This window comes from Hylobates moloch, unplaced genomic scaffold (assembly GCF_009828535.3).
Source record: "Hylobates moloch isolate HMO894 unplaced genomic scaffold, HMol_V3 SCAFFOLD_23, whole genome shotgun sequence".
NCBI lineage: Eukaryota > Metazoa > Chordata > Mammalia > Primates > Hylobatidae > Hylobates > Hylobates moloch.
In genome coordinates this window covers 23,877,565-23,905,034 of record NW_026652298.1, presented here as the reverse complement: position 1 = coordinate 23,905,034, position 27,470 = coordinate 23,877,565, and the positions used below count along the sequence as shown (strand labels likewise).

At 38.0% G+C, this 27,470-nt stretch overlaps 1 protein-coding gene and 1 pseudogene across 1 annotated transcript in view; one reads left to right on the top strand and one right to left on the bottom strand.

Annotated features, from left to right (window-relative positions):
• SV2C (synaptic vesicle glycoprotein 2C) overlaps window positions 1-27,470 on the bottom strand; it is a 565,988-nt gene that overhangs the window by 268,885 nt on the left and 269,633 nt on the right. The gene's annotated exons all lie outside the window — the stretch shown is intronic.
• LOC116462734 (aconitate hydratase, mitochondrial-like) overlaps window positions 12,733-27,470 on the top strand; it is a 135,390-nt pseudogene continuing 120,652 nt past the window's right edge.

The following is a 27,470-nucleotide window of genomic DNA, read 5'->3' as shown; positions in this document are numbered from 1 at the left end:
TTCCCAAAGAAGACAAAGTCCAGACAGAGTTCAAAGATAAGTGGGAATGAGCAGTGCTCTTAGAGGTGATTGTGCCGAGACCTCAGAGTCCCAGAGAAGGCAGAGCTATGTATTCTTACTTACAAAGCACATCCAGACTTACCTCGGGGAGAGGAGACTGAAGTGCCACCGCAAATTGCTATCTACTTCCTTACAGAGTGCCTTAACCTTGGGGACAGTAGAAATCTGCCTGATAGAACAACACCTGGGCAGGAGACTAAAGGCACAGTTGTCTCTGTCATGCGAGATTTCCTCTTATCTGGAAACACATGCACATAAACAGGACACTTGATGAGGCTCTTTAGAGTAAAAGGAGCAAATGGAAAGAACTCTGCTTGGATCATGGGCAGGTGGGCAGTGGAAATTTGATGAGGGGTCATGTTGGTGAAACCCCCCAGGAACTCAGTCTCCTTTCCAGGATGAGAGAAGCCTAGCATCCTGGGTGTGGGCTGGGGCCCTGGAGACCTGGGCTGGTCTCAGGTGTGGGGCAGGACTAGACTCCAAGCTGCAGACTGTGGAAGATGACCTGAGAGACAATTTCCAGGAATAAGTGATAAGCCAGCACACAGTACAACTGAGGTGTCAACCCAAAGGGGCTGCACAGGCCTGGAATCTAATTTTGTGTCGTGTTATCAGTGTAGGATCCGCAAACATCAGAAAATGAACCTGAGACTAACTTAGGCCACAAAAGGGTGTGTGTGTGTGTGTGTGTGTGTGTGTGTGAGAGAGAGAGAGAGAGAAAGGGGAGTTGAAGACAGTGAGAAAGAAAGAGAGGAGAGAGATTGGAAGAAAACCAAAGAGAGGAGAAGCAAAGACGATCCCCAAAAGAACTGAAGAACCAGGTTTGGGAAAGACAGGAGCCAGGAGATGGCTGAACTCTCAGAAGCATCTTTTCGGGCTCTGCCTTTAGAATGATTCAGCTGCCTCTGCATTTCATCCTTGTGTGACTAGCCTGGGATTCCCGGGAGAGTACGAAAGGCCCAACCTGGGGCACATGACAAGTGGAGGGATAAGCTGCCTGATTGATATACTCACCAGGACCACAGGGAATGTGAGGCCTGAGCGGAGGGGCCCTGTACAGAACAAAACAAAGACCTACACTACAGGGCAGCAGAATGACGATCAGGGATGTCAGAGGCTTGACTAAAAGGTAGAGAGTGCAACATGGAGAGATGCCCAAAGGCAAGGGTCACTCCCCAGTACTCCCACAGCCTCATTGAGGTGAGAGGATGGAGCCATGAATGGAGCTGCTCAGACAAACAGAGCAGCCATAAAGTCAGACAGATGGCCTGGAAGGGGAGGCAGCCCCTGTCCTCCTTGATTGATTCTCAAACATATGGTGTTGACATAGAAAATCTGCACCCCAGATTCTTGGCAGAGAGCAATTATAACTTCAAACCTTCTTCTGCTCATTTCTTATCAAAAGATCAGTTGTAACTAAAAAATATTTAGGAAGGAGCTGAAGACCATGCAATGCATCCATTTGATACTTTGAATGTTACACCCCTATTATGTGAAACCAACTGGGTGAGCTGCATACCTGAAATGTTTTTCTTTTTTTTTCTTTGCACTTCATTTTTTGTATACTTTGCAGATGGTATTAATTACACTGATGCATTTGTGTTATGCCATGAACCTGTATATAACATATTATAAGAAACATTTTACTACTGTGGGGGTGGTGGCAAGGGCTTTGCTCTCTAGGCCAGGCTGTGTATCCTTTAAGGTGACCTAAGGAACTTTTCTTTCAACTCTTGGTGTCAGTAAAAATTGTGATACATATCTGCAAATAGTTTATTTTGTCTTAGCTACATTTTGTCCTCTTATATAGCTTTTGGTAAAACTTCTTTCATTCTTCTTGGAATGTTTCAAGATATAAAAAAATAAGAATATAGACAAAATTATTTCTTCAACCTTTTTTGGATCAGATCATTGCTACTATGTTAACTATTTTGAAGAGTACAAAGACACTGAAAACTTTCCAGTCAATTATGAAACTGGAAAACCATGACACAAAAAAACCTACAGTGATAATACAAACACACACATGCACACACACACACACACTATGGAACCATCTCAAGTGTGGACAAAGATGCAAAAATCCTGAACAAAAGCCCAGCAAATTGGATTTGGCATTATATATATTTTTTAAAAAAGAGTAAACACAACTTCATAGGTTTCATCAGGATGAAGGCATACTCTAGCGTTAGGAAATACATTAATAATAATCATATGATCACATAAGAAAATTCCATGGTTGTATCTCAATATATGTTAAAATGTTAATTCTTAAAATTTCTCACCCACTCCTGACTCTTTAGAAATCTAGGCATAAGGAAATACATTCTCAAGATGATAATATTTCTGTCAAACTGACAACCATGTTATCCTTACTAAGCAAACACTGGGGGCATTCCCATTAAAATAGGAATGAAATAAAGAGGCCTATTATCATCAACATTATTTAGCTTGGTTTTACAAGCTCTGGCTAATGGAATACAAATATGGACCAAAGATTTGAGACGTAAGAATAAGAAAAAAGTAGAAGAAACTATCATGACTGATAGTTGTTAGAACTGTAGATGGGAGGAGCCAAGATGGCCGAACAGGAACAGCTCCAGTCTACAGCTCCCAGCGTGAGCAACGCAGAAGATGGTGATTTCTGCATTTCCAACTGAGACTTAAATGTCCTTCTCTGACAGCTTTGAAGAGAGTAGTGGTTCTCCCAGCACGCAGCTTGAGATCTGAGATAGGGCAGACTGCCTCCTCAAGTGGGCCCCTGACCCCCAAGTAGCCTAACTGGGAGGCACCCTGCAGTAGGGGTAGACTGACACCTCATACGGCCAGGTACTCCTCTGAGACAAAACTTCCAGAGGAACAATCAGGCAGCAGCATCTGTGGTTCACCAATATCCGCTGTTCTGCAGCCACTGCTGCAGATACCCAGGCAAACGGTCTGGAGTGGACCTCTAGCAAACTCCAACAGACCTGAAGCTGAGGGTCCTGTCTGTTAGAAGGAAAACTAACAAACAGAAAGGACATCCACACCAAAAACCCATCTGGATGTCACCATCATCAAAGACCAAAGGTAGATAAAACCACAAAGATGGGGAAAAAACAGAGCAGAAAAACTGGAAACTCTAAAACTCAGAGCACCTCTCCTCCTCCAAAGGAATGCAGCTCCTCACCAGCAATGGAACAAAGCTGGATGGAGAATGACTTTGACAAGTTGAGAGAAGAAGGCTTCAGAAGATCAAACTACTCTGAGCTACAGGAGGAAATTCGAACCAATGGCAAAGAAGTTAAAAGCTTTGAAAAAAAAATTAGACGAATGGATAACTAGAATAACCAATGCAGAGAAGTCCTTAAAGGAGCTGATGGAGCTGAAAACCAAGGCACGAGAGCTACGTGACGAATGCAGAAGCCTCAGTAGCCGATGCGATCAACTAGAAGAAAGGGTATCAGTGATGGAAGACGAAATGAATGAAATGAAGCATGAAGAGAAGTTTAGAGAAAAAAGAATAAAAAGAAATGAACAAAGCCTCCAAGAAATATGAGAATATGTGAAAAGACCAAATCTATGTCTGATTGGTGTACCTGAAAGTGACGGGGAGAATGGAACCAAGTTGGAAAACACTGTGCAGGATATTATCCAGGAAAACTTCCCCAATCTAGCAAGGCAGGCCAACATTCAAATTCAGGAAACACAGAGAATGCCACAAAGATACTCCTCAAGAAGAGCAACTCCAAGACACATAATTGTCAGATTCACCAAAGTTGAAATGAAGGAAAAAATGTTAAGGGCAGCCAGAGAGAAAGGTCGGGTTACCCACAAATGGAAGCCCATCAGACTAATAGTGGATCTCTCGGCAGAAACTCTACAAGCCAGAAGAGAGTGGGGGCCAATATTCAACATTCTTAAAGAAAAGAATTTTCAACCCGGAATCTCATATCCAGCCAAACTAAGCTTCATAAGTGAAGGAAAAATAAAATCCTTTACAGACAAGCAAATGCTGAGAGATTTTGTCACCACCAGGCCTGCCCTAAAAGAGCTCCTGAAGGAAGCACTAAACATGGAAAGGAACAACGGGCACCAGCCACTGCAAAAACATGCCAAATTGTACAGACCATCAAGGCTAGGAAGAAACTGCATCAACTAACGAGCACAATAACCAGCTAACATCATAATGACAGGATGAAATTCCCACATAACAATATTAACTTTAAATGTAAATGGGCTAAATGCTCCAATTAAAAGTCACAGACTGGCAAATTGGGTAAAGAGTCAAGATCCATCAGTGTGCTGTATTCAGGAAACCCATCTCACATGCAGAGACACACATAGGCTCAAAATAAAGGGATGGAGGAAGATCTACCAAGCAAATGGAAAACAACAACAAAAAAAGGCAGGGATTGCAATCCTAGTCTCTGATAAAACAGACTTTAAACCAACAAAGATCAAAAGAGACAAAGAAGGCCATTACATAATGGTAAAGGGATCAATTCAACAAGAAGAGCTAACTATCCCAAATATATATGCACCCAATACAGGAGCACCCAGATTCATAAAGCAAGTCCTTAGTGACCTATAAAGAGACTTAGACTCCCACACAATAATAGTGGGAGAATTTAATGCCCCACTGTCAACATTAGACAGATCAACGAGACAGCAAGTTAACAAGGATACCCAGGAATGGAACTCCGCTCTGCACCAAGCAGACCTAACAGACATCTACAGAACTCTCCACCCCAAATCAACAGAACATACATTCTTTTCAGCACCACACCACACCTACTCCAAAATTGACCACATAGTTGGAAGTAAAGCTCTCCTCAGCAAATGTAAAAGAACAGAAATTATAACAAACTGTCTCTCAGACCACAGTACAATCAAACTAGAACTCAGGATTAAGAAACTCACTCAAAACCACGCAACTACATGGAAACTGAACAACCTGCTCCTGAATGACTACTTCGTAAATAATGAAATGAAGGCAGAAATAAAGATGTTCTTTGAAATCAACAAGAACAAAGACAAAACATACCAGAATCTACTGGACACATTCAAAGAAGTGTGTAGAGGGAAATTTATAGCACTAAATGCCCACAAGAGAAAGCAGGAAAGATCTAAAATTGATACCCTAACATCACAATCAAAAGAACTAGAAAAGCAAGAGCAAACACATTCAAAAGCTAGCAGAAAGCAAGAAATAACTAAAATCAGAGCAGAACTGAAGGAAATAGAGACACAAAAAACCCTTCAAAAAATTAATGAATCCAGGAGCTGGTTTTCTGAAAAGACCAACAAAATTGATAGACTCCTAGCAAGACTAATAAAGAAGAAAAGAGAGAAGAATCAAATAGATGCAATAAAAAATGATAAAGGGGATATCACCACCGATCCCACAAAAATACAAACTACCATCAGAGAATACTATAAATACCTCTATGCAAATAAACTAGGAAATCTAGAAGAAATGGATAAATTCCTCGACACATGCATCCTCTCAAGACTAAACCAGTAAGAAGTTGAATATCTGAATAGACCGATAACAGGCTCTGAAATTGAGGCAATAATTAATAGCTTACCAACCAAAAAAAAGTCCATGACCAGATGGATTCACAGCAGAATTCTACCAGAGGTACAAGGAGGAACTGGTACTATTCCTTCTGAAACTATTCCAATCAATAGAAAAAGAGGGAATCTTCCCTAACTCATCTTATGAGGCCAGCATCATCCTGATACCAAAGCCTGGCAGAGACACAACCAAAAAAGAGAATTTTAGACCAATATCCTTGATGAACATCAATGCAAAAATCCTCAATAAAATACTGGCAAACTGAATCCAGCAGCACATCAAAAACCTTATACACCATGATCAAGTGGGCTTCATCCCTGGGATGCAAGGCTGATTCAACATATGCAAATCAATAAATGTAATCCAACATATAAACAGAACCAAAGACAAAAACCACATGATTATCTCAATAGATGCAGAAAAGGCCTTTCACAAAATTCAACAACCCTTCATGCTAAAAACTCTCAATAAGTTAGGTATTCATGGGACATATCTCAAAATAATAAGAGCTATCTATGACAAACCCACAGCCATTATCATACTGAATGGGCAAAAACTGAAAGCATTCCCTTTGAAAATGGGCACAAGACAGGGATGCCCTCTCTCACCATTCCTATTCAACATATTGTTGGAAGTTCTGGCCAGGGCAATCAAGCAGGAGAAGGAAATAAAGGGTATTCAATTAGGAAAAGAGGAAGTCGAATTTGTCCCTGTTTGCAGATGACATGACTGTATATCTAGAAAACCCCATTGTCTCAGCCCCAAATCTCCTCAAGCTGATAAGCAACTTCAGCAAAGTCTCAGGATACAAAATCAATGTACAAAAATCACAAGCATTCTTATATACCAATAACAGACAAACAGAGAGCCAAATCATGAGTGAACTCCTATTCACAATTGCTTCAAAGAGAATAAAATACCTAGGAATCCAACTTACAAGGGATGTGAAGGACCTTTTCAAGGAGAACTACAAACCGCTGCTCAATGAAATAAAAGAGAATACAAACAAATGGAAGAACATTCAATGCTCATGGGTAGGAAGAATCAATATCACGAAAATGGCCATACTGCCCAAGGTACTTGACAGATTCAATGCCATCCCCATCAAGCTACCAATGACTTTCTTCACAGAATTGGAAAAAACTACTTTCAAGTTCATATGGAACCAAATAGAGACTGCATCACCAAGTCAATCCTACACCAAAAGAACAAAGCAGGAGGCATCACGCTACCTGACTTCAAACTATACTACAAGGCTACAGTAACCAAAACAGCGTGGTACTGGTACCAAAACAGAGATATAGACAAATGGAACAGAACAGAGCCCTCAGAAATAATGCCGCATATCTACAACTATCTGATCTTTGACAAACCTGACAAAAACGAGCAATGGGGAAAGGATTCCCTATTTAATAAATGGTGCTGGGAAAACTGGCTAGCCATATGTAGAAAGCTGAAACTGGATCCCTTCCTTACATCTTATACAAAAATTCATTCAAGATGGATTAAAGACTTAAATGTTAGACCTAAAACCATAAAACCTCTAGAAGAAAACCTAGGCAATACCGTTCAGGACATAGGCATGGGCAAGGACTTCATGTCTAAAACAGCAAAAGCAATGGCAACAAAAGCCAAAATTGACAAATGGGATCTAATTACACTAAAGAGGTTCTGCACAGCAAAAGAAACTACCATCAGAGTGAACTGGCAACCTACAGAATGGGAGAAAATTTTTGCAACCTACTCATCTGACAAAGGGCTAATACCCAGAATCTACAATAAACTCAAACAAATTTACAAGAAAAAAACAAGCAACCCCATCAAAAAGTGGGCAAAGGATATGAACAGACACTTCTCAAAAGAAGACATTTATGCAGCCAAAAAACACATGGAAAAATGTTCATCATCACTGGCCATCAGAGAAATGCAAATCAAAACCACAATGAGATACCATCTCACACCAGTTAGAATGGCGATCATTAAAAAGTCAGGAAACAACAGGCGCTGGAGAGGATGTGGAGAAATAGGAACACTTTTACACTGTTGGTGGGACTGTAAACTAGTTCAAACATTGTGGAAGTCAGTGTGGCGATTCCTCAGGGATCTAGAACTAGAAATATCATTTGACCCAGCCATCCCATTACTGGGTATGTACCCAAAGGATTATAAATCATGCTGCTATAAAGACTTATGCACGCGTATGTTTATTGCAGCACTATTCACAATAGCAAAGACTTGGAACCAACGTAAATGTCCAACAACGATAGACTGGATTAAGAAAATGTGGAACATATACACCATGGAATACTCTGCAGCCATAAAAAATGATGAGTTCATGTCCTTTATAGGGACATGGATGAAACTGGAAACCATCATTCTCAGCAAACTATTGCAAGGACAAAAAACCAAACACCGCATGTTCTCACTCATAGGTGAGAACTGAACAATGAGAACACATGGACACAGGAAGGGGAACATCACACACCGGGGCCTGTTGTGGGGTGGGGGGAGGGGGAAGGGATAGAATTAGGAGAAATACCTAATGTAAATGACGAGTTAATGGGTGCCGCACACCAACACGGCACATGGATACATATGTAACAAACCTGCACGTTGTGCACATGTACCCTAAAACTTAAAGTATAATAATAAAATTAAAAAATAAATAAATCAATCAATAAAAAATAAACACACACGCACAAAAAAGAACTGTAAATGAATAAACATCAAGAGAAAGTCAATTTAGTAAAATGGCTGAATATAGACACATGGGCAAAAAATTCAAAACTACATATTGGCAATAATCCATTATAAGGTATAATTGGAAAAGATACTATTTATAAAACGAAGAGAAAACATAAAATACCTAGAATAAACTTAGCAAGAAAATTGTGACAACCACATGAATAAAATCACAACATTTTACTAAAAGATTTATAAGAAATGTTTAATACATACAGACACATACACTCTTGAATGGAAAATCTGAATATTTTGAAGATATCTATTCTTCCGAAGTCAATGTATAGATTTAACAACATACAACATCTTAAAGGAATTTTAGGGGATTGAGAAAAAAATCAGTCTAGATCCTAACCACATGAACTTTACCAAAATTAATTTCAAATAAAGAGTTATTATAAAATTATTAAGGCAGTTAAATACTAGATAAAATTGAAGTTTATGTTTGTCAAACCTCTCAGTCAGTGGAGAATTTCAAAGCTTAAAAGCAATGGAAGAAATTACAAATAACAATAATAATAATTCATTGACTGAATGCTTCCAAAGATACTGTGGAAAATTATACTAAATAACAAAGAGACTTTTTAAGTCAAAAAATCACAGTCAGAAAAAAAAAACTGGAAAATATTCACGACAAATGTGAAAAAGTTTGATAGGCTTGATAGTCTTACCACACAAAACACAAATTATAAAGAAAAAAAAAAAGACCTCAGTAAGTAAATGGACAAAGAAAATAAATTGCAAACCACCAAGGAGGAACTATAAATGAGTAATGAAGAAATACTCAATTTCACTAATGCTCAGTAAAATACAACTCAAAGTGACAATATCTTTTCGACAAAAACATTTTAAGGGAAAATTATGTGTTAGTTAATTTAGATCACATCTTTTTTCTTTAAGAACTTAAAGTAGTTAAAAAATCAATTGTAAAAATTGCTTTTAAGGTGAGAAAACCAGATTGAAGCCAAAATAAAGTGAAACAGTAAGCCTTCCATGATACTGCAAAGTGAGCTTTTAAACTCTCTACTGGCCAATGGCAAGATAAACACACATAGCTGTAAGACTCCAAATGACTATGGATACCAGTTGTTCACTTTTCCTTGGCAATGAAATCTGACAGCAATTTCTCTACCATGCTTTTTTTTTTTTTTTTTTTTTTAACAGAGTCCTTTGGTGACAGAGAGGACCATGTCTTCAACAAGATCTGTACAAAGACAGTTGTGCATGGTTCTCTCTCAGAGCATCCCTTCATGTGAACCTCAATTCAGTTACTTTTTAAAACAGGGAGGAGCATATGAAGATGAAACAACACAGAATGCTGGTTCTTTTTTTTCTTCTTCTTTCTTTTTATTATGCTTTAAGTTCTAGGGTACATGTGCACAATGTGCAGGTTTTTTACATACGTATACATGTGCCATGTTGGTGTGCTGCACCCATTAACTCGTCATTTACATTAGGTATATTTCCTAATGCTTTCCCTCTCCCCTTCCCCCACCCCAAGACAGGCTCCGGTGTGTGATGTTCCCCTTCCTGTGTCCAAGTGTTCTCATTGTTCAATTCCCACCTATGAGTGACAACATGTGGTGTTTGGTTTTTTGTTCTTGTGAGAGTTTGCTGAGAATGATCGTTTCTAGCTTCATCCATGTCCCTACAAAGGACATGAACTCATCCTTTTTTATGGCTGCATAGTATTCCATGATGTATATGTGCCACATTTTCTTAATCCAGTCTATCATTGATGGACATTTGGGTTGGTTCTAAGTCTTTGCTATTGTGAATAGTGCCACAATAAACATATGCGTGCATGTGTCTTTATAGCAGCATGATTTATAATCCTTTGAGTATATACCCAGTAATGGGATGGCTGGGTCAAATGGCATTTCTAGTTCTAGATTCTTCTAAAATGTCAGGAAATGTCCTTTCTGATGGACCCTGACAGCGGTTTAAACTGGTGCTGCTATTTGACGGGTTAAGGAAAAAAATTGCAACACATGCCAAGAGCTCTAACACCATTCCTACTGTTTGGTGCAATAATCCCCCTTCCAGAGTCTGTCCTAGAGTGGAACCCTAAAAGGAAACATTGCCCGCAAGGCTGTTCAATGCAGTGTTATTTCTAACAGCACAAACTGGAAATATCCTAAATATCTAAAAAATGGAAGACTGGCTTAGCATATTATGGTGTACCCGTTTGATAAAATATCAAGTAGCCATTCCAATGATACCAATGGACAGTTTCTAATAACATAAAGCATTAAATTATATTAAGAGAAAAACCTAGAGTGTAAAAATTGATGTGTAGTGTGATCTCAACTACGTATGCTACATCTAATAGAAACACAGGAAGGAAGTATTCAAAATGTTAAAGATTATTTCTTATTTCTCTATACCGTTCATAAAAAATTAGGTATTTCTTTTTAACTAGAAAGAATAAATTTTGAAGTTCATTGTAGGCAGACGGCTTACTAAACAGATGTAATCACTGTGCTTAGTGTGAACTTTGATCCCCATGAAGAGGAAGCTAAGATAAATGTGTTTTTCCCATGTCTTTGATTTTTATAATTTCTGGTTTGCCACCTTCTGACAGATATTTAGTCTTCTGGCCTCGAGGTATTGATGCATGATGTTTAAAAAGAAATATTTTACTTTAAAAATGTATATTCCATTTTATATTTTCAGTCACAGGATGCTGTTGCATAAGGTATTATAAGAAAATTTTATCAGGCAAGGGATACAATTATATTTTAAAAACCACAAAAGTTCCTATTTGCTGAAGCTACATGCACTGAAGATTCATATCAGTATTTTGCTCTTCTTTGAAATCTTGTTTTTATATTATATGTAATAATTTTGGGGAACCAAAACATTCAGAGAATTTTTTCCAGCTAAGTTAAAAATGTGATATTAAATGAGCCTATCAACAACATCAAAACCGACCACTCACATAACAAAGGCAGTAATAAATTACAAGGTTTGTTTTCCCTTTTAAGATGCTTTTAGATCTAATACTTATGAGAAAAAGGAAGACAGGAAAATAGCTTTCTCTGTTGTTCTTTTGATTATTCATAAATACATTGTTCTTAGAATTTAGATGTGTTTGATCTTAAAATCATTTTAACAATAGAAAAAATATTAGCAGTTAATATAGCATTTTGATGTTCTCAAAACATGATATTTAAAAGAGGAAAGGTTAGGGAAAGGTTGACCAGTTCCTGCCAAAATATAAACTGGATTTCTGCTACAAGGGATCCGGAGAAGAAGGAAAAAGATGGGGCCTTTCCTTGGTACTTGAATTGTAGACTCCTAGTGGCCAGGAACCATCTCTTCCTGATTTGCTCTGAGTAGGACCTAACACAATACCCCACAACGGGGAGGCTTTAATAAATGCTTTTGGGGATGATGACAGAGCAAGTGATGTGCAATATGTAAAACTAAAACAGAGACCCTTAAGCTAAGGGCTTCACTCCAAGTAGAAACAGCTATTCACATAACAAGTTTAATGCACACATTTTTTATTCTTTTTTCTTGTGTTGTTTTTGCTTGTTTGTTTGCCACATTCATGCTTCAAGGAAGACTCCTGCCTGATGGGAGGAGCACTTGTTGAAGGCTCACATCTCCTCTCATGTCCAGGGCCTGAGCTCCGTGGTTTCCTTGAAGAAAGAGAATGGAATCTGGATCTGGAGATCTGGAATCTTTCTCCTCCAGTCCTTTCTCAGATTTCTGTTCCACACTCTCCTCACCTGTCCTGAAGTCTAGTATTAGCTTTAATCTCCCTCTGCATTGTGCAGCGGCGAGGGCTTATTATGAAATACCCAAAATATTTGTGTGGAGTAAGAGGATAGTCTCGTATTTACGCTGCAGCACTCCTCATGCTATGCTGTTCTTTTCCTCCCTTGTCCCTCACCACATTGTTATCATTATGTATTTTATTCTTTTTTTTAAAAATCGTTTTCGTAAGTTGTGATTGACAAAACTCATAGGCATCCAGGGTACATCTGCCCTTCTGAATAATTCGAAGGATATCATGTAAAATTGTTAAAATGTTGTTTATATCTCCTCAAATGTGTTTTTAAAACACTCAGTAAAAAACGAATAAGTCCTTTAGGAACAAAATGCAAGTTTCTTGGAGAGGCGAGGTTATAAAACTGTGGTGTTGAATTATAAAATCTTGTTATATGTTTCAAAAACTCCATCTGCTATTTCTCTCAGGGTTCTGATAAACAAAAGAGTATGAGACAATTCAATTGGAAAAGGAATCTATTAAATGATATTAAGCTGCTCAAGGGATATTGGGTCCTTCGGGAAGTCCTCTGGGAGGACCATAGGCTCAGGCATAAAGCCTGCATAGTGGGAGTGAATGTCCAAGTCACATTATGCGCTGCTCAAGTGAAGATCTCCTGGCCATCAGCACTGGGCACTACTACCATGGCTCTACCACCGATGGAAGGCCAGACCCTTCAGCGCTGCTGCCTTCAAAGAGCCAGACACCTTCACTGCCACTTTTACCAGTAAATAGCTGCAGCACAGTGTCTGTTTTGCCACATTCTTTTTTTCTCAAATGAAGCCTTCACAAGGTGTCCTAGGATTGGCTGAACCTAGGACACATACCTACGTATTTGCCACAAGGAAAATGAGGAAAGAATTCCTAGCTTCCCCTCTAGAAGATGGCACACAAAATGTAGGAAATCTCACAAACACATAGGACAACAGAAGAAGACAAACATGCTCTCGATAGCAGTGAACAATTCATCAGCCCCAGGAGGGATAGGAGTCCAACGAAGGGGACAGTTGCCTTCTGACTGGATAAAGATTATCACATATTATGAACACATAAACTAATTTTATCTTCCAGTGTAAAGCAGGTCATTTTAATAGACCAGGTAGGGTGTTTATAGAGTTAAACCAAAGTATGAAGAAAGCCCTCACCATCTCAGGAGGGAGGGCAACATGGCAGATAAATAAGATAAGATAACACTCCACGTTTCTCCATAACATGCAAATTTGAATGCCTGCTTCGTGGTCAGAAAAATCGATGCAATTCAAAAGAGGTATTGCTTTGTTCTCTGTACTGCTGTAAGAGCTCATGTGGGTTTAATTAAAAGCAACCCCAATGAGCTGGCTGGCTGCCATGGTAAGAAATGTAATATTACTTCTGATACTTTCATCTTCAAATTGACCCAGGCCTGTGACATGGTTACAATAAAGAGCCTTTCTTATTTCACTGATGTTTTTGCCAAGTCACCAGGGTAGACAGCCATAAAGCAATAATAGAAATTAAACATAGGAAAATTACATAGTTTTTTTTTTTTTTGAGACACAACCAAACTCTGATATCGAAGTTCATGTAAACATCTGTCTTAGTCCATTTGAGCTGCCACAAATCAAAGTACCACAAACTGGGTAATTTATAAAGAACAGAAATTTATTTCTTACAGTTCTGGTCTCTGGAAAATCCAACATCAAGGTGCCAGCAGGTTCATTGTCTGTTGAGGATTCGGTCTCTGCTTCCAAGATGGTGCCTTGTAGGCTGCATCCTCTGGAGGGAGGACCATTGTCTGTCTCATGGCAGAAGTTGGAAGGGCAAAAGAAAAGCTACTTCCATCAAGCCCTGTTATAAGAGCACCTAATCCCATTCACAAGGGCTCTACCTTCATGATGTAATCACCTTCTAAATCCCCCACCCCTTAATATTATTACACTGGCAATCAAATTTCAATGTGAACTTTGGAGGGGACACAAACATTCAAACCATAATACCATCTATCAGAGTCTTTCTCATCCCCTCCTTTCCATACTCTAGAAATTACATCAAACAAAAAAAAAACTACCCAGTTTCTATTAAATTAAAATGGCAGCAGGTTTAATAAACCTTTTAGGGGTCACTAAGCTACTAAACCCAGGGATAAAGAAACATCAGGAACAATGGGATCATTTCAGCTAAACACTCCTTCCTGGTTTTGTATACTAACAGGTAAAAAATGAGCCAAAATTTGCATCATTCTCTGTAAAGAAAATATTGTATCTTTGTTTTGCACTTGACATTAATATCATCGTGATTACTTGATCAATTTTTGCAATTCTCTTCATGTGCATTTACTTCAAAATGTCCATTTTAGAAAGAATGTTTCAAATGAATGAACACAGTAGCATAAAGTTTATGGGGCATGTTCCTATACCTCTCCGAATACTCTATAATTCTGCATGTGACAGGGCTTCAATTCATATAAGCAGATAAGGATAATAATGTTTGATTCTCTATCCCCAAAATTAAAGCACAAAGATGAGGTCTGGTTTTATTCCACATAGATACAACACACTTAGATATAATTCTTACCCAGAATACAATCTGGGGGGAGAGGAGGATAGAATTTTATCTTTATCTGACATAGTTTTCTCTGAATCAAACAGGGTTCCTTGCTGGAGTAAAGGTGACAAATCCAGACTTTGAGAAATTATTAGAAATTAATATGGGGAAATGATTTTAGTTATTTGATTTTCATAATAAAGGTAACCCAGTGATTCATTGTTTATCGTGAGTCAAAATATTTGTGATCCTTTACAGACCTTTGGAAATGATTTAATACAAGCATACTTCATTTCTTAAATTGCGCTTGGCATTATTGCATATTTTTCAGATATTGCTTTTTTTTTTTTTTTTTTTTTTTTTTTACAAATTGAAGGTTTGTGGCAACCTTGCATCGAGTAAGTCTATGGGGACCATTTTTCCAACAGCATGTGCTCATTTTGTCTCTGAGACACATTTTGGCAATTCTCATAATATTTCAAACTTTTTCATTATGATTACATTTGTTATAGTGATCTGTGATCAGTGATCTTTGATGTTACTATCGTAATTGTTTTGGGGCACCACAAACTGTGCCCATATAAGCTGTCAAATTTAATAAATGTTGTGTTTGCTCCACCAACCAGCCATCTCTAAGTCTCTCTCCCTCTCCTCAGGCCTCCCTGTTTCCAGGGACATGACAATATTGAAATTAGGTCAATTAATAACCCTGCAGTGGCCTCTAAATGTTCAAGTGAAAGAAAGAGTTGCACACCTTTCACTTGAACTCAAAAGCTAGAAATTATTAAGCTTCATGAGGAAGGCATGTCGAAAGCTGAGATATAGGCTTAAAGCTAGGCCTCTTGCACCACACAGTTAGCCAAGCTGTGAATGCAAAGGAAAAGTTATTGAAGGAAATTAAAAGTGCTACTCCAGGGAACACCAAATGATAAGAAAGCAAAGCAGCCTTATTGCTAATACGGAGAAAGATTCAGTGGTCTAGAGAAAAAAATCAAACCAGCCACAACATCGCCTTAAGACAAAGCCGAGTCTGGAACAAAGCCCTAACTCTCTTCAATTCTATGAAGGCTGAGAGAGGTGAGGAAGCTGTAGGAGAAAAGTTTGAAGCTAGCAGAGGTTGTTGGTTCAAGAGGTTTAAGAAGCTGGTTGCATAATTCAAAAGTACAAGATGACGCTGCACTTACACAAAAGTGCAAGTAAAAGTATTGATGTAGAAGCTGCAGCAAGTTATCCAGAAGATCTAGCTAAGATCATGATCATCGGTGAAGGTAGCTACACTAAACAACGTATTTTCAGTGTAGATGAAACAGCCTTCTCTTCGAAGAAGACGCCATCTAGGACTCGCCCAGTTAGAAACGTGAAGTCAGTGATTGGCTCAAAGGACAAGTTGATTTTCTCATTAGAGGCTAATGTAGCTAGTGAATTTAAGCTGAAGCCAATGTTCATTAACTACTCAAAAATCATAGGGCCCTTAAGAATTATGCTAAATATACTCTTTCTAGGCTTGAGGCCTACTGCTCATTAAAAAATTTTTCTTTCAAAATGTTATTGCTCATTGACAAAGCACCTAGTTACCCAAAAGCTCTGATGGAGATATACAAGGAGATTAATATTGTTTTCTTGCCTGCACACAACATCCATTCTGCAGCCCATAGATCAGAGTCACTTCAGTTTTCAAGTCTTAGTATTTAAGAAATGTATTTGGTAAGGCTATAGCTGCCATAGATAGTTATTCCTCTGAGAGTTCTAGGCAAAGTAAATTGAAAATCTTGTGGAAATAATTTTTCACTTTAGATGCCATTGAAGAATATTTGTGATTCATGGGAGGAAGTCAAAATATCAACATGAACAGGAGTTTGGAAGAAATTGATGCCAACTCTCATGGATGATTTTGAGGGGTTCAAGACTTCAATGGAGGAAGTAATTGCAGATGTGGTAGAAATAGTAAGAGAATTAGAATTAGAAGTGGAGCCTGAAGATGTGACTGAATTGCTACAATGTCATGATAAAAACTTGAATGGATAAGGAATCGCTTCTTATGGATGAGCAAAAAAAAAAAAGGATTTCCTCAGATGGAATCTACTCCTAGTGAAGATGCTGTGAACGTTGCTGAAACGACAACAAAGGATTTACGATAGGACATAAACTTAGTTGATAAACCAGGGTTGGAGAGGATTGGCCTCAGTTTTGAAAGAAGTTCTACTGTGGGTAAAATGCTATCAAACATCGTCGCATGCTACAGAGAAATCCTTTGTGAGAGGAAGAGTCCATTGATGCAGCAAACTTTATTGTTATTTTATTTTAAGAAATTGTCACAGCTACCCCAGCTTTCAGCAATCACCACCCTGATTGGTCAGCAGCCATCAACATTGAGCTAAGACCCTTCACCGGCAAAAAGATTATAACTCCCTAAAGGCTCAGATGATTGTTAGCATCTTTTAGCAATAAAATATCTTTTAATTAAAGTACTTTTCATAGACATAATGCTATTGCATCCTTAACAGACTAGAATATAGCATAAACATAACTTTTATATGCACTGGGAGACCAAAAAATGTACATGATTCTTATTGCATTATTTGCTTTCTTTTAGTGGTCTGGAATCAAACATTCAGTATCCCTAAAGATATGCATACATTCGTTCTAAAGCATTCAAAATTTGAATAAATGCGAAAGATCATAAAGTATTGTAAAAGGCTATTATAATAGAGTTTTATGAAATCTACATGTACTTAACTTAGTATTCAGAAGCAATCATGAACTATTCTTATTTATATTGTAAACTGTGATTAGATTTGCTTTGCAATACTAATTTCAAATTCTAACTTCTAGTCACATTCTTATTATAAGGCAAATTATCTCACAATTTATTCTGTTCCAGATTTAATTTTATAATAATGAAAAGATAGAATATTCAGCACTTGGAATATTCTCCTTTAGGTCTTAAGAGGTTCTTAGTGTATGTCTCTATTCTAATAAGCAGTTATAAGTATGTCTTTGCCAACATTTATTTCTCTTCACTCTAAGTTCCATAGAAATGATAATTTAATCAGGTGTGATAGTTGGAGCAAATAAACCTGACTTTGTTCTGGGCAGGCTTCAGGGATGTAAGTCAGGATTGGTTAGGAGACAATTAGCTTGGAGTTGTCCTGGCAGTAGAACACTGAAGTGTTGCAACAAGTTTTTTCCAGGGTTGATGGGGGAATTTGGTGCACTGCAGGGTAGATCAAAGATCTGAAATGAATTTCCTTTGGAACAGAGCATAATTCTCACATCAGACCCAGACCCCGCCTGAGTTATTCATGGTCATTTCAATTAAGGAAGCTCAGGTGTAGATACAGTTTCAAGACTCTCCTTGGGTGCCTCTCCTCTCACCATAGCCAATTTTCTGTCTGCACCTGCACCTCTGGCATTTATCCAGATATAAGGCCCACCTCAAAGTAGAGTTATCAAATACGTAAATGCAAATGAGGGAAGAAATAAAATATGCCATAATAGTATCTCTGTGTTAAACAAGTTTTAACCACACCTTTAAAAATTTCCCTCTAAAATAAAGAAATGGACATTATGTAATCCCTATAAAGTACATTGTTGTCAAATAAAGTATACAGGAAAAAGAAATTACTGAATAATTCAAATTATTCATAACACTAATGCTGTTTCAAGGAAAAACATTTTCTGTTTGCCATAATTTTTCAGGTTGGCCATGAACATTGATCAAAATTATTAGTCCAATTGGTGAAGCCTTAATTTCATTTAACCCAGAATAATTATGATAATAATAATTGTAGTCAGTCACATTTCTCTGTGTTTTTGCATACTATGTAATCTATAATACTCACAAAACCCATGGAAAATAGGCATTGATATACAGTAGAGGTGAGAAAACTGAAACATTTAAATAGCTTGTATAAGGTCACATGTCTAGCTAACAGCAGAACCAAAATTTAAACCTAGGATATTGAGCTTATGAACAAAGAGCTGCAGCTTCAGTTATATTATAAAGCTAATTTTATTTAAAACTTCACCATCATTCTCAGCAAACTATCGCAAGGACAGAAAACCAAACACCACATGTTCTCACTCATAGGTGGGAATTGAACAATGAGAACACATGGACACAGTAAGGGGAACATCACCCACCGGGCCTGTTGTGGGGTGGGCGGAGGAGGGAGGGATAGCATTAGGAGATATACCTAATGTTAAATGACGAGTTAATGGGTGCAGCACACCAACATGGCACATGTATACATATGACGCTAACCTGCACGTTGTGCACATGTACCCTAAAACTTAAAGTATTAAAAAAAAACTTACTACATTATTTGAAACCAATGAGAAAAAAGAGAGACTGTATTAGAATCTCTGGGACACATCTAAAGCAGTGTTAAAAGGGAAATTTATAGCACCAAATGCCCACATCAGAAAGTGGGAAAGATCTCAAATCAACACCCTAACATCACAATTAAAAGAACTAGAGAAGCAAGAGCAAACAAATCCAACGGCTTGCAGAAGACAAGAAATAACTGAGATCAGAGCAGAACTGAAGGAGATAGAGACACGGAAAACCCTTCAAAAATCAATGAAACCAGGAATTGTTTTTTTTTTTTAAATTAACAAAATAAATAGACTGCCAGCTAGCCTAATAAAGAAGAAAAGAGAGAAGAATCAAATAGACACAATAAAAAATGATAAAGGGGATATCACCACTGATCCCACAGAAAAACAAACTACCATCAGAGAATACTATAAATACCTCTATTCAAATAAACTAGATAATCTAGAAGAAATGGATAAATTCCTGGACACATACACCCTCCCAAGACTAAACCAGAAAGAAATCAAATCCCTGAATAGACCAATAACAAGTTCTGAAATTGAGGTAGTAATTAATAGCCTACAAACCAAAAAAAAAAAAAAAAGCCCAGGACCAGACAGATTCACAGCCACATTCTATCAGAGGTACAAAGAGAACATGGCGCCATTCTTTCTGAAACTAAACAATTGAAGAGGAGGGACTCCTACCTAACTCATTTATGAGGCCAGCATCATCCTGATACCAAAACCTGGCAGAGATGCAACAAAAAAAGAAAACTTCAGGCCAATATCCCTGATGAACATCCATGCAAAAATCCTCAATAAAATACTGACAAATGGAATCCAGCAGCACATCAAAAAGCTTATCTACCACAATCAAGTCGACTTCTTTCCTGAGATGCAAGGCTGGTTCAACATACACACATCAATAAACGTACTCCATCACATAAACAGAACCAATGACAAGAACCACATGATTATCTTAATAGATGCAGAAAAGTCCTTTGATAAAATTCAACAGCCCTTCATGTTAAAAACTCTCAATAAATTGTGTTGATGGAACATATCTCAAAATAGTAAGAGTGATTTTTGACAAACCCATAGCTAATAGCATAATGAATGAGCAAAAGCTGGAAGCATTCCCTTTGAAAACCAGCACAAGACAAGGATGCCCTTTCTCACCACTCCTGTTCAACACAGTATTGGAAGTTCTGGCCAGGGCAATCAAACAAAAGAAAGAAATAAAGGATATTCAAATAAGAAAAGAGGAAGTCAAATTGTCTCTGTTTGCAGATGACATGATTCTATATTTAAAAAACCCCATTGTCTCAGCCCCAAAACTCCTTACGCTGATAAGCAACTTCATCAAAGTCTCAGGATACAAAATGAATATGCAAAAATCACAAGCATTCCTATTCACCAACAACAGGCAAGCAGAGAGCCAAATCATGAATGAACTCCCATTCACAATTGCTACAAAGAGAATAAAATACCTAGGAATACAGCTTACAAGGGACATGAAGGACCTCTTCAAGGAGAACTACAAACCACTGCTCAAGGAAATAAGAGAGGACACAAACAAATGGAAAAACATTCCATGCTCGTGGATAGGAAGAATCAATATTGTGAAAATTGTCATACTGCCCAAAGTAATTTATAGATTCAATGCTATTTGCATCAAACTACCATTGACATCTTCAAAGAATTAGAAAAATCTACTTTAAATTTTATATGGAACCAAAAAAGAGCTTGTATAACCAATACAATCCTAAGCAAAAAGAACAAAGCTGGAGGCATCATGCTACCTGACACTAAACTATACTACAAGTCTACAGTAACCAAAACAGCATGGTACTGGTACAAAACAGATATATAGACCAATGGAACAAAACAGAGACCTCAGAAATCATACCACACATCTACAACCATCTGATCTTTGACAAACCTGATGAAAACAAGCAATGGGGAAGGGATTCCCTATTTAATAAATGGTGCTGGGAAAACTGGATAGCCACATGAAGAAAATTGAAACTGGACCCCTTCCTTACACCTTACACAAAAATTAACTCAAGATGGATAAAAGGCTTAAATGTAAACCCAAAACAATAAAAACCCTAGAAGAAAACCTAGGCAATACCATTCAGGACATAGGCATGGGCAAAGACTTCATAATGAAAACACCAAAAGCAATCTCAACAAAAGCCAATACTGACAAATGGGATCTAATTAAACTAAAGAACTTCTGCACGGCAAAAGAAACTATTATCAGAGTTAACAGGCAACCTAGAGAATGGGTGAAAAGTTTTGCAATCAACTCATCTGACAAAGGTGTAATATCCAGCATCTACAAGGAACTCAAACAAATTTACAAGAGAAAAACAAACAACCCCATCAAAAAGTGGACGAAGGATATGAACAGATACTTGTCAAAAGAAGACATTTATGCAGCCAACAAACATATAAAAAAAAGCTCAACATCATTGATCATTAGGGAAATGCAAATCAAAACCACAATGAGATACCACCTCATGCTAGTCAGAATGTCAATTTTTAAAAAGTCAAGAAACAATAGATGCTGGCAAGGGTTTGGAGAAATAGGAATGCTTTTATACTGTTGGTGGGAATGTAAATTAGTTCAATCATTGTGGAAGTCAGTGTGGCGATTCCTCAAGGTTCTAGAACCAGAAATACCGTTTGACCCAGCAATCCCATTACTGGGTATATACCCAAAGGAATACAAATTATTCTACTATAAAGACACATGCACACATATGTTTACTGCAGCACTATTTACAATAGCAAAGACTTGGAAGCAACTCAAATGCCCATCAATGATAGAAAGGATAAAGAAAATGTGGCACATATGCACCAATGAATACTATGCAGCCATAAAAAAGAATGAGATCATGTCCTTTGCAGGGACATGGATGAAGCTGGAAACTATCACCCCCAGCAAACTAACACAGGAACAGAAAACTTATGTAACAAACCAGAACCTTCTGAACATGCATCCTGGAACCTAAAGTAAAACAACAACAACAACAAACTTACTTTAACCCTTAAAAAAATTATAAATTATTATTAATAATTTTCATTCCTATAGTATCCTAATATATAATATTACATTTGATCTTCACCACAGCCTATGAGATTTGTAGGGCAGATACGTGGACCTTGTTATGGACAAGAGAAACTGAGGCTAGTAGTTTTGACTTTGCTAGTCACAAAGCTGTGTGAACCCAGAATCCAGTGATCTCTTCAAGATACACACTGCCTCCTCAAAGCTTATCTCAACATTAACAGACAACTGCTATTAAGGAAGCACAACTGAGTTGCCTAAAATCCAAACCAATCCAAACAAAAAACACCACGGATGTTTGACAAAATGATAGCTCCAAATCGGAACTACTGATAGAATCTTTTTTTTTCTTTTATTGTAAAGGAGAAAGTCATCATAGTATCATTTCGTACACAGTAATTATGGACAATGAAAATGTCACACTTGGTCTTTGACTAATTTAGCTTAAACAGACCATTAATTGTCACACGTTAATCAATTCACTTTCTCCCAGTCCACGACTAAAAGCTGAATGATATGGAACTCCAGAACCATAGGATCAAAGTATCTGATATTTGGTCTAATGGCTCATACGTTCTGGACTAAAAATATATTTCTCTTATTTCAATTCCAGAGACTAGCATTGTATCACAGAACTTGTGTCAATTGGGAGTTTTATTGAGCAAAGTGACACAGACGTGTGACCTGAAGTGTTGAGCTGAAAAGACAAATGACACTTGAAACAAGAAAGGTCAGCTTTCTTCAGGCATGGATACTTGTTACAGATTTTAGAATCCGCAATAGCTCTCTGAAGTTCTTGAGTGTTCTACTCTGTTTTTTTTTTAGCCTATATTGAAAAATTACGAATTAAGATGTCTTGTACAACCTCTAGGCTAAGCCAGAATATGAAGTGTGGTATGGAATGTGTGGGAAGTCCTGACTCCAAAAAGCTCTCCTCCATTGGTTTAATCACCATGTCTGAAATTTTGTTGTAATGTTTTTTAAAAATCTTGGACTAATATTTGAATGTTAACATAATATTAATATATATTATAATAGTAGAGTATTATATATAACTTATAAACTCTCCAAGAGAGGCTAATAAACATTATTGTAGTAGTCAGAATTTATTTCTTAGACTTTATTTTGAAGTAACAGCTAGTTTTCAGAGTTGCTTTGTTGAAAGAAAGCAGATTTCAAAAGGGAGATATTGTAGGGACTGAGTGTTAATAAGAACCTATGCTAGTGATGACAGACCTTGGTCAGGACCCACTTAGAGAGTCTGAGAAGCCAGCAGCATGAAATGCACAGGCCATGTGTGACACACACCCTTTCTTCCAGCACCCTGGCCATCAGACGGGCTCAAAAGGATGAAACACGACAGACATGCATTCTTCCTAGGTCCAGGTCCCAAGTCCCTGGTAGTCATAGCACCTTAGGGCTTCAGAATCTTAGGAGGCTTTGATGCCACATGGAGCCCATCATTCCATAGAAGTCAGCCAGGAGCCATTAATAAGTTTTAATTCTTCAGTCCCTTCTTTATTTGCCTCTCTGTTATAGCCTACCCATCATGAAGGCAACTCACCTAACAAATGAGACAGGAGAATTTTACCTTATGCCCACAATTTAAATATGCTTAAAGCTTTTTCTTTCTGAAGCACACTGATCTCAAAACTCAAAAGATGTTTAATCAATAATATAACTGAAACTCTATTTAATGTTTTAGAAAAATGAAATTTAAAGATTTCTCAGAATTGATTGGAAGAAGGAACATTTTCCTTTAAAAGCAAGCACTAAAAGCCTTGGGGTTTCTTTTCAGTTTTTAATATAGCTCCCGATGGTGTCAAGACTTGGGTTTGCAGACCCAGATGCTATACTAGTGGGAAACTTTGGGAGATGACCTGGATTTAACATGCAGGCTCCACGCACTGATCATGGGCTACAATGAAGATAAAATAAATTGATCTATTACTTTGCAGACAATAAAATTGATCTATTACTCTGCAGAGAATAAAGAAGTGACAGTTCGATATTTTCCTTTCCTCACCAGTTTACTTTTTCAATTATTACCCTCATTTTTTTCTAATATGAAAAGTAAATATCCTTAGTAGAGATCATTCAAAGAATGTATACAATCATGGATCAATTGAAAGAAGGAAAACTTTATTCCTAGTCCCACCACCCAGAAACCACTGTTTATTTGCTATTTTGATATATTTTATTTGTTTTTTGGGTGTGATGGTTAGATTTTTATGAATTTATAAGTTAGTTTTTAACAAAGTTTTTGCATTATTGCAACCATGCTGTATTTTTATGACCTGCTCCTCTCACTTAACGTTATTGTAGAGCTCTTCGGTTATATTGCAAATTATGTAAACATTATTTTTCATAGTTGTATTTAATAGAATACATAATAATTCTTCTAATTTTGAGTGTTTTTTACTGTTTCACTGTCTAAGTAACACTGATGGATATTTTTGTTGATTAAGTTTTGCTAAATTTTTGAACACTTACAATAGATTTACAGAAGTGGAATTATTGCATAAAGTAATGAACATCTATATGACACATAGTTTTAAAATTAAATCCAAGAATATACTAATTTAGTCTCTCATCTACACTGTTACTGTGTCCATTTTCAACACCTCTGAGTATTAACATTTCAACACATTAATCAAAGAATCTTGATCAAAAGAAATGCTTTTCTGTTGTTTTTATTAGCATTTCTTTATTACTATTGTAGTTGAACTTTTTTTATATTAGCTAAGCAGTTACATGACATTTTCTGTGAATATCTTACTCATAGACTATTAAGGTCTACATTTTTATTAATGTTTTCTAGGAATATTTTATAAAGATGCTTTTTACTCGTTACATTTGCTGCACATTTTCCTTGTTTAATTTTTGTTTGTGTTGACTATATTTTTAATTTTGAAAACTACAAACATTTTAAATTTTCGTAGGTATTAATACTTTACTTTTTAATCTGGCTTGCTTATCATTATTTTTCATTCCAGTCAAAAACAAGGAGATTTGGAGGTATTCCTCCCTGTAGCTTTCCCTAAGAAAGTAACTTATCTATATTTGATGAACAGGGAGAAAATCACATCTTTCCAAACTAAAGATTGATCTTGGCTTTACTCTGTTTCTTGGTACAATTCTGAATTGTTACAGATCACCTCCTTTTGACACTTCTGTTCCAGAACATACAGATAAAATGTAATTAACGCAAGTAGAGGCTTATGAACAGGTTTAATACCAGAGCTTTAAGTGCTTTGGAGGGTTTTGACGAGGATTTGGGTGAAGAGTACGAAAGTGGTAGATCCTTTATAGGAGAAAAAGAGAGAGAGAGAGAGATCAAGAATTAGATGAATTGGGCCGGGCGCGGTGGCTCAAGCCTGTAATCCCAGCACTTTGGGAGGCCGAGGCGGGCGGATCACGAGGTCAGGTGATCGAGACCATGGTGAAACCCCGTCTCTACTAAAAATACAAAAAATTAGCCGGACGTGTTGGCGGGCACCTGTAGTCCCAGCTACTCGCGAGGCTGAGGCAGGAGAATGGCGTGAACGCGGGAGGCGGAGCTTGCAGTGAGCCGAGATTGCGCCACTGCACTCCAGCCTGGGCGACAGAGCAAGACTCCGCCTCAAAAAAAAAAAAAAAAAAAAAAAAAAAAAAGAATTAGATGAATTACTAATGAACAAATGAGTGAAGGAACATTGCATTATCCATGCATATTCCAGCATTCTCCAGCCCTTGTGGGGGAACCTTGTTGTTACCTGGGGCTCATTTTATCCAGTTCAGGATCTCCAAGTCTCTGACAATGAAGATCCTCTAGAGATAACCCCAAGGATTTTCCTGCACATTCTCCTTCATGCATACCAATGATGTCATCCTGCTGGGTTTGTGTACTTCTCTTTTACCTCCCTAACATGTTTAGTCATGAAAGAAAAGGTGATCACCCTACATTGAAACCAAATACAATTTACAGCATCTCTTTAACACTAAGCATTTTCATGAATATTAATTAAATAATTTGGGCAGTATGTAACCAATGTCTACAATATGACTGATAGCATTTATAACAAAGGCTAATGCTGATCAAATGTTTACCATGTGTTGGGCATTATTTCAACCACCTTAGGTGATTATTTCTCTCAATGCCTTTATGGGGTAGGCACCATATTGGCCACATTTTGCAAATGAGGAATTCAAAGCATAGAGAAGTTAAATAAATTGCCCAAAGTTACACAATTAATAAGTAGTGGAACTAGGTAAGATTCAACCTAGGCAGTCTGGCTCCCGAATTTCTGCTCTTCATAGTCATGATGTACTGTTTTACTGAGAATTTTTTTTTTTCACAGCGCCAAACTAATTTTATTCCCTAAAGTATGAAAAACTGACATAGGCATTAGAAGGAAAAGAAAATTAAAGAAAGGGAAATGGGGGTAACATTTATGTCAATCACTGAGTTATACTCTCTACATGAATTGTTTATTTCTCAAAGCAACCCATTGAAGATAGTCCTCTTCTTCTTTTTTTATTATGCAATTATTTTATTAACTACGAGAGAAGGAAATGAATTGAGTATTTAAAAAAAATTGTTTAGTTTGTTAGTTTTTTGAGATGAGGTCTCTCTGTCGCCCAGGCTGGAGTGCAGTGGCACCATCATTATAAACAATGTCTTGTTTATAAGTTTGGGCAAATTATTTCTCTATTAGCCAGGACACACTTGAGAAGTATTTTTTTCTGGTAGTAATTTGAAGTGCTCCGTTATCCCATTCTTGTCTCTTTTGCATATGTAAACTGCTGCTGATGTCCATGGATACAGCTTGCTGCCCTCCCAGACGGGTGGCCGGGCAGAGGCGCTCCTTATGTCCCAGACCGGCTAGCCGAGCAGAGGCGCTCCTCACTTCCCAGATGGGGCGGTCGGGCAGAGGTGCTCTTCACATCCCAGACGATGGGCGGCCAGGCAGAGGCGCTCCTCACATCCCAGACGATGGGCGGCCAGGCAGAGACGCTCCCCATCTCCCAGATGGGGCGGCGGCCGGGCAGAGGCTGCAATCCTAGCACCCTGGGAGGCCAAGGCAGGCGGCTGGGAGGCTGAGGCTGCAACGAGCCGAGACCACACCACCGCACTCCAGTCCGGGCAACACCGAGCACCGAGTGAGCGAGGCTCCGTCTGCAATCCCCGCACCTCGGGAGGCCGAGGCGGGCAGATCACTAGAGGTCAGGAGTTGGAGACCAGCCTGGCCAACATGGCGAAACCCCACCTCCACCAAACATACAAAAACCAGCCAGGCGTGGTGGCGCGCGCCAGCAATTCCAGGCACTTGGCAGGCAGAGGCAGGAGAATCATGGGAGCCCGAGGCAGGGAGGCTGCAGCGAGCCGAGACCATGCCACTACACTCCAGCCTGGGCAACAGAGGGAGAGC